The 7,773-nt window shown below is 44.6% G+C and overlaps 1 long non-coding RNA gene across 1 annotated transcript; it reads left to right on the top strand.

Moving 5' to 3' along the window:
• The first annotated feature begins 508 nt into the window (after positions 1 to 508).
• On the top strand, positions 509 to 5,515 carry LOC310668760. The gene is made up of 3 exons (XR_014506834.1): positions 509 to 649; positions 1,431 to 1,521; positions 5,330 to 5,515. It is a non-coding gene; the product is annotated as an uncharacterized lncRNA (long non-coding RNA).
• Positions 5,516 to 7,773: the final 2,258 nt, after the last annotated feature.

The raw sequence follows: 7,773 nt of genomic DNA, 5'->3' as shown, positions 1-7,773 counted from the left end.
GGAGCAGGCAGCCAACAAACACAGATGGGGCCTCAATTATATGTAGAGTTGTGGGCTAGATCTAAAGTCCTGCTCGCCGCAACCGGTATAGGAGCACACGGGCGCAAGGACAGAGAAACGCAATCCTGGAAGAATGCAAATGGGACCTGTTAACTTTCTAAGAAGAGTGCTGTAGTCCAGCACTACAGGCAGCCTGGAATAGGAACCTTGTGGTAAGGTGTGTGTGTGTGTGTGTGTGTGTGAGAGAGAGAGAGAGAGAGAGAGAGAGAGCACGGAGGTGTAGCTAGCTCATAGCTGTCAACCTTCCCTTTTTTTGCAGGAAATCCCCTTATTCCAGCGCCGTTTCCTGCTGCTTCCCGCTGCTATCCCGGATTGTTAGATATCCTGTAGACTGTCCCCGGGACAGGTGAGGCTGCTGATCCCTTATTTTCAAATCTGAAAGTTGACAGCTATGAGCTAGCTGCTCTGGCACCCGGAGTGGTGGGGGCGGCGATCCACACACGGCGGCACAGCGCAGCAAGCTGCCCACAGAGTCCGCCTGGTGGATGCAAGCCCCACACTGCTGTTTTGGGCAGTGCGGGACCCTGAGCCACTGTGTCACTCCCAGGAGAGACACATGGCTCGGGCGCTTTGCAGACCAGGCCCCACGGTGAGTGCTGTTTTGTCACCCCCTCATGGATGGGCAGCCTGCACCCCCCGCACCTGCTTCCTACACCCCAGAGAGAGAGGGAGGGAGGGAGAGAAAGAGAGACCCCTTGAGGCTTTCCCCACCCATGCTGTGTAGCCCTAGAAGGCAGAGCTGTAGCTACAAAGGGGCTAGCCTTTATTTTTTGCCTCAGGTGAAGCCTCCAGAGAGGCACCATCGATGCTTCCAGCCTGTGTATGTGTGTATGCAAAGGTGTGTGGGTGTGTGAAACTGGGTCTTTGACCCGGGTGAAATAAAGCCTAGTTTCGCCCCTGCCAGAAGGCATCCAGTGTTTTCTCCAAGGCAATACTTTTCAGGCTGAAGTCCAGGGCTTCGCTCAAAAAGAATGAGTAGGAGTGTCCCTACATCAGCAAGGCTGGCTTATTGCATTTGGCAGTAAATGATGTAATTAATACACATTACCATCTAAAGAGGGGTGTCCACTGTGTCATCAATATCAATATAACAACCAGACCATTTTTTTTTAAAAAAATCACATTCCATCTTTCTCTCTTTAAACCCACAAACCCAAGTACTTCTAAAGGCCTAGGCTGTCCCCAAAGTATGTAGAAGCCACACAAATCTTATTTTTGGGTACTGGTATTTTGTTTCCAAACTGATAGGCACTAAACGTTCTTAGTTTGCTATAATAACAGGGCTTATGGCTGATTGCTTGACATGTTGAATCTCGTTATTTGAAATAAATGGCTACTCCTGTTTTGTTTTTGTTTGTTTTTTTAAAAAGGATAATGAGAAGCAAGGCTGATTTTGTTCTCTTCCTACAAAAGGCATTTGGTCTTCAGTGTTATCTCTCAAAGGAGGGAATAAATAGCAAGGTTAGTGGTTTATGTAAGAAATTTCTCATGCTGCCATATTAAAAGGAAATTGCCATTTATGAAAGTCATTTGTTGAAATCAACTTCAATTAGGCTCCCTTTTGCTATGTGATGGTTTCTGCCTGCTGGCAATACAGTATCTTCCGTAAGTGGGTTTCTGGCTTTTTTTTTAAAAATGATTCTGGATGAATCATTTTCTCTGCAAATTATAGGAATACAGAAATAAAAGGTGGGACCATCCAGCCCAAAACACAAGGTACACTTTCTTGACGGCCTTTGCAGCAGAGCATTTATTAAGGTCCTAAAATCAATCCCAGGCATCTCCATGTAGGACAAGGAGCAGATGATGAAGCTGATTGGTCTCTTGTAGGTCCAGCACTTACTCTACCCTATATAGATCATGTTGTGCCATATGCAGCGTACCACAAGTAAGAAGACAACATCTAGTACATATAGAGCCATCCATTATTATGCCAGTGCTGAAACTGATGACCCATCTAGCCTAATAATGTCAATGATGAATGAATGAATGAATAAATGAATAGTCTCAAACCTGACTGCCTAGAAATACCTTCCTCAGCACTGCCTCTTGGAGATGTTGATAAGTCAACGTTGAGCGTCAGGTAATTGATCTTGTGTTCTATCTTGCCTACTCATCTGCTAAATAGAAAGCGAGTACTGTTATCAAAGGCTGAGCACATACAATAGGTTTGTTAAGAGCTGGTGGAAATTGTAACTCTCATTCCCTCCAACATTTCTCTGATGAAAATAGGATTAAATATCCTATTCAACAACAACAGCAACAACTCTCTGCCCATCATATTGGGTTGCCTCAGCCACTCTGGGCAGCTTCCAAAATATATTTAAAATGTAACAAAAACATTAAACATTAAAAAAACTATACAGGACTGCCTTCATATGTCTTCTAAAGGTTGTATAGTTACTTTTCTTCTTGAGTCAGGGTGTGTGTCACATAATTCCATACCCTCCAACATTTCTCTCATGAAAACAGGGACGTCCTAAGGAAAAGTGGGACATTCTGGGATCAAATCAGAAACCCGGACGGCTTCTGTAAATCCGGGACTGTCCCTGGAAAATAGGGATGCTTGGAGGGTCTGTGAGGGGTAAACTACAATGCCCAGAATTCTTTGATGGAAAGAATGTGCTTTGAATGTGCTTTAAAGGTATAGTGCAGGCATGTCCAACTCCCAAGAGACTGTGATCTACTCCCAGTATTAAAAAAAAGCTGGCAGGGATCTACCCATTCTCATTGGAGGGAGGAGGAGCGTGCATGGGGTGGGTGGATTGCCCAGAGTTGTTCAGCTTTTTGGGGGGAGGGTTGCACAGAGTTTTAAAGCTTTTTTTTGGTAACTTTTTGTACATAATAAGAATCCCACGATCTACCGGGATCAGCTGGGGATATACCAGTATATCGTGATCTACTGGTTGGACATCTCTGATGTAGTGTGTTCACAGCCAAAGAGGCCCATTGGCCATGTAAAAGAGAGCTATTATATGTCCATTGAGGCAGGAGCTTCTGTACCTACATACGCTGATGAGGTTGCCCCAGTGAGCAGGGTTGATCAGAGGGCAATACCTTCTGAGCAAGGATAGCATATGGTAAACATCAAGTCAGTCAGAAAGTTCAGCCAAATGAGACTTGTCACATTCTGGGGTAGAGGAAAGTACAGGGGGGAGGCAGGCCCTTTCTTCAGCCAGAACCTGCTGGAACTCAGTTCTGGCACCTCTCAGGTGGGTTCCATTGCCATTGTAAGAAAACAAGGGAGGCATACATGGTGGGTTCCGGCACCTCTTTTTCTAGAAACATAGCACGGGGGGAGAAATTTGGAATTTCAAATATGGTGGACCCTGAGCATTCAAACAAAGCTCACCCTTACCTCAGCATGGATCTCCCAGCTACTGATTTGATCCCCAGCATTTCATAACAAATTCATTGCAAGGGTGTAGAAAGACTTCTGGCTGAAATCCTAGATGTCTGAATTTCAGAGATATTGCCAGAAAGGGTTGGCAGGACTTGTCCTGATCAAGCATTAGTCTGATAGCATATGGTAATTCTTTTTTATTGTGACAGGAGGCAGATAAGTGATTATTATTAGATAGCCTTTCTCCAATAGCGTTCAATTTTGGGTCAGCAAAAGCAGGATAATCCACTTCCAGTGGTTCAGGGCTCATCCACACTTCTGCTTGTCCCTCTGCTTTCTCCTGGGAAAACTCTCTCCTTACCGCTGAATCAGAGCAAATGGCAACTGGTTTTTCTGCAGATTGATGTTTGCTGTGATTCAGTGGTAAAGAGCAGGTATTCCTAGGTAAACTGGTGGGGCAAATGGAAAAGCACTCGGGGCCCATCCCTAGAAAGCATGCTTTGGGAGGATACATCCACACAATACAGTCATACCTCGGGTTGAAGTAGATTCGGGTTTAGCATTTTAGGGTTGCGCTCTGCAGCGACCTGGAAGTAACGGAACGCTTTACTTCCAGGTTCGCCGCATGCGCAGACGCTCAAAATGACGTCACGCACATGCACGGAAGCAGCGAATTATGACCCTTGCATGCGCAGACGCGGGTTGTGTTCGCTTCAGGATGTGAATGGGGCTCCAGAACGGATCCTGTTCGCATCCAGAGGTACCACTGTACATTTAAAGCACTTGTATCCCACTTAGCAGTCATGGCTTCCTCCAAAGAATCTTGGGAACTGTAGTTTATTTCTCACAGAGTTGCAATAGCCAGCGCTTAGGGGTAGAAGAATCTGTCGCTTTTGGTTCTCTTATAGTCTTTTCAGGTCTGAAATTCAGTTCTCCACATTTCTGCAGCAATTTGCATTTTTTTTTAAACAACAACTCTTTTTAGTTCAAATTCCTCCTCTTTTAGTCAATGCCTTAAAACAACAGCATATTAAATGCCATGTTTTTGCAATATGCTCTGCCCATGGGGATCATATAATAGATTCAGGAAAAACAAATCTCCACTTTTCTGAAGTCTATGAATCACTTTGCGCCTTCAAGGAGCCTTTTCAGGAATGTATTGAATCATTTTTACACAGTGTTTTTGTCCCAAATTTTACTCCAGAATTTAGGGAATGCTTTCATGATAAAGTAACATCTGAGGAAGCGCACTGTTATTTCTAAACTAAAACCACAGCACTGATCTGGCCCAGATAGATTGTCTGCAGACTTCTACGAATGAGGTAACGGTCCCACAACTTGTGGATCTATTTAATGGGATTGTTGAGAGCAATAGTGAGTGGTAATCCAAAAGCCAGGAAAAGATCCTAAACTGGTGGATTCTTATCACCCTAATTCGCTCCTCCGTCAGGGCAAGGAAATGCACCCCCAGGAGGAAAGAGTGTCTTTACCTCAGGCACCACTCTGTATGTGTGTGTGCTTGTGTCAGGACAGCAAACCTTTTCTGCTCAGGGGCAACAGAATAAATACAGCCGTCTTAAATGCAGAGATCAGTTGGTCCTGGAGATGCTAGCTCCTTTTCATGGCAGTGGACCAGATCACACAGTCTGTGATGCCAGCTTTCAGATTCTATCAACTTGTGCAAAAGGGAGCAATGCTTGAACGCTGCATTCCTATTTACATGCAAATTATCCCTGGATTGGCTCCTTTCCCTTGTTTTCTTTTTCATCAGGTATAACCCAACCCATCACTGTTTCCAAGGGCAGTGAGTTCCGCAGCTGTGAATGTATGGTTTTCATTCCTTTAGCTAGGTTTTATCAGGTCAACACATATGCTGCTGATCTCCAGTTTTATCATAACCTCTCACATCTCTTGCCTCCTCTGCAGTCCCAATCTGTCTCTTTGGCAAGATGAAGAGCTTGTGTCAGAAATGGACTGGATGTGTTTAAGAGGTCAAGAAAGAAGATGTCCTTTCTGAAGTGGATTGAAATCTCCAGGGCTCTTTGAAGTCTCTTGCCACTCCTTTTGAACAGATGTTGAAATAAAGGGAAATAGATGGTTTTAAAAAATTGATATTCCTTTAGTTTTGCTAATACTTGCAAGCCCTGAATTCTCTCTCTCTCTCTCTCTCTCTCTCTCTCTCTCTCTCACACACACACACACACAAACACACACATTCCTTACCAAGAAAAGAGAGAAAAGAGCATTCTGTCACAAGTCTTCCCAGAGCCAAATTAATTATCCCAAGGGAATTATAGTACTCTTCTCCCTGCTTTGTGTTTCATTCATTGGTGTAAACATGTCAGTTCCTCCTGCTCAAAACCTGACAGAACAACCATGATGGGGCCTCGGCTAGTCTCATTGTATTCTGAAGCATCTGTCTAAAGCACGGACCTGACACTCATCTCTTGCTTGTTGCAAAAATAGTCAGTGTGAAACACACCACAGGGAAAAGACAGATTTGCTTTAATTGACTGGGGTTCTTGAAAGAGAGCAGCATCTCGTAAGGTTGAGATCTAAGAGACAAAATGAAGACAGCTATCTCCCCCCACCACTGGCTACAAACCTGCAAACCTCTGACTACATCATTTTCTTAAATCAAATGGCATTATTCCCATATCATTGATTTTAGGGTAGGTTTTCAATTTTTCATTCTGAGGGTTTGCCAGATATTTTCCCACACTGGGTTCTGCTTCCCTAAAAAGAAAGGGAAGCTTAAGGGAAGAGCCGTAGCTCAGGATGCAGAAAGTCCCACTTGCAAACTCTGCCACCTCCAGATGGGACTGGGAAAGACCCAAGAGATATGGTGTCAGTCAGTGTAGACAGCAGTGAATTGGATGGACCCAGTGGTTTGACTCAGGATAAAGCATCTTGCTATGTTTGTGTGGTTCCCCTGTTGCAGGGAAGGGGGACGCTCAGGCGCGGGGACCAAGTGGACAGTTTTAAGGACCATAAGAAAGGAGAGAGGCAGGGATCTTGAAGTTGCCCATCAATAGACAACACTCAACAGTGGACTGTGCAAGCACACAGGGCTGCCCCATCTGAGAGAGAGAGAGAGAGAGAGAGAGAGAGAGAAGATTGAAATACAGGACAAAACTGAAACGATACAGGATGTTGCATTTTACATTGAAATACAGGACAATTCTGTGTTATATAGGACAGGCAGCAACCCTAGCATAGTTTGCTAAGGGTGCTGGGAATGGTGCTGGGTCTCTAAACAACTCTCATTACCCTGAAGAAACTACTGTTCCCATAATTCTTTGCAGGACAGCAGGGAGAGGGGGAAAGCGATGACCATGGCATAAGAGTGTTTTAAATGGATGGGGTGGATGGGATAGTCTTCCCTGCTATGGTGAGAGTTGCATTTGTAGTTCTATCTTAGGGTTGCCATATTTCAAAAAGTAAAAACCAGATTTTGTTAGGAAGACCCCAAAATTGTTCAGCTTTTTTAAGGAAAGCCCCAAAATTGTTGAGCCAGGAGAAAGTACTGCCTTTCGGAAATCCCCCCCCCCCATTGATTTTGCCTTTGAAATCCCAGGAAATCCCTAGTCTATCTGAATTGTAGTGACTATTGCTAAACTGGCAACTGCACATATAAATTAGTGCATGCAAACTGTTGCCTTGTTATTGTGTGTGTGATGCATTTAATTCCCCCCCCCCCCCGCAAGTGGCTTATGGACACACCCAGTGTTGAGCAGGACAGAGCTAGAAAGTTGAACAAAACAAGCTTCTCATTTAGAGCTCAGGGGGCACAAAAGCAGCCACATGGGCTGTATGGCTGACACATGACAAGAAAAAATCCAGCAGGTGAAGTTTTTTTTCTCTCTCCCCATCCCGCTCCCCAATAATCACTGCCGGGGGGGGGGGGGACCCAAAACCCAGCTGCCAGCTCCTGCTGGCTCCCTCCTATTTTTATGCCTTCTATTGGCAGCTGAAGAGGCTATTTATCTGGAAAAGCATTTGCAGGCAACTGCTGCATTGTTTCTCATTTTAGCTCACTGAGCTGACAAACGGCTCGACTCTCTGCTGGCTTTGTCATTGTTTTGTAATTTTAGTGCCGTATTTGTTTTATTCATGTGTTTTATATTTTTTTTAAAAAAAACGCCACCAAAGTGGGAGGGAAAGGTGACTTGAACATCTTATAAATACAGTAGTACCTCAGGTTACAGACGCTTCAGGTTACAGATGCTTCAGGTTACAGATTCCGCTAACCCAGAAATAGTACCTCAGGTTAAGAACTTTACCTCAGGATGAGAACAGAAATCGCGCAGCAGCAGCGGGAGGCCCAATTAGCTAAAGTGGTACCTCAGGTTAAGAACAGTTTCAGGTTA

Source organism: Podarcis tiliguerta (assembly GCF_965153285.1).
Source record: "Podarcis tiliguerta genome assembly, chromosome: 2".
NCBI lineage: Eukaryota > Metazoa > Chordata > Lepidosauria > Squamata > Lacertidae > Podarcis > Podarcis tiliguerta.
The sequence above is the reverse complement of the archived record's forward strand: the minus strand, read 5'-3'. Positions and strand labels throughout refer to the sequence as shown.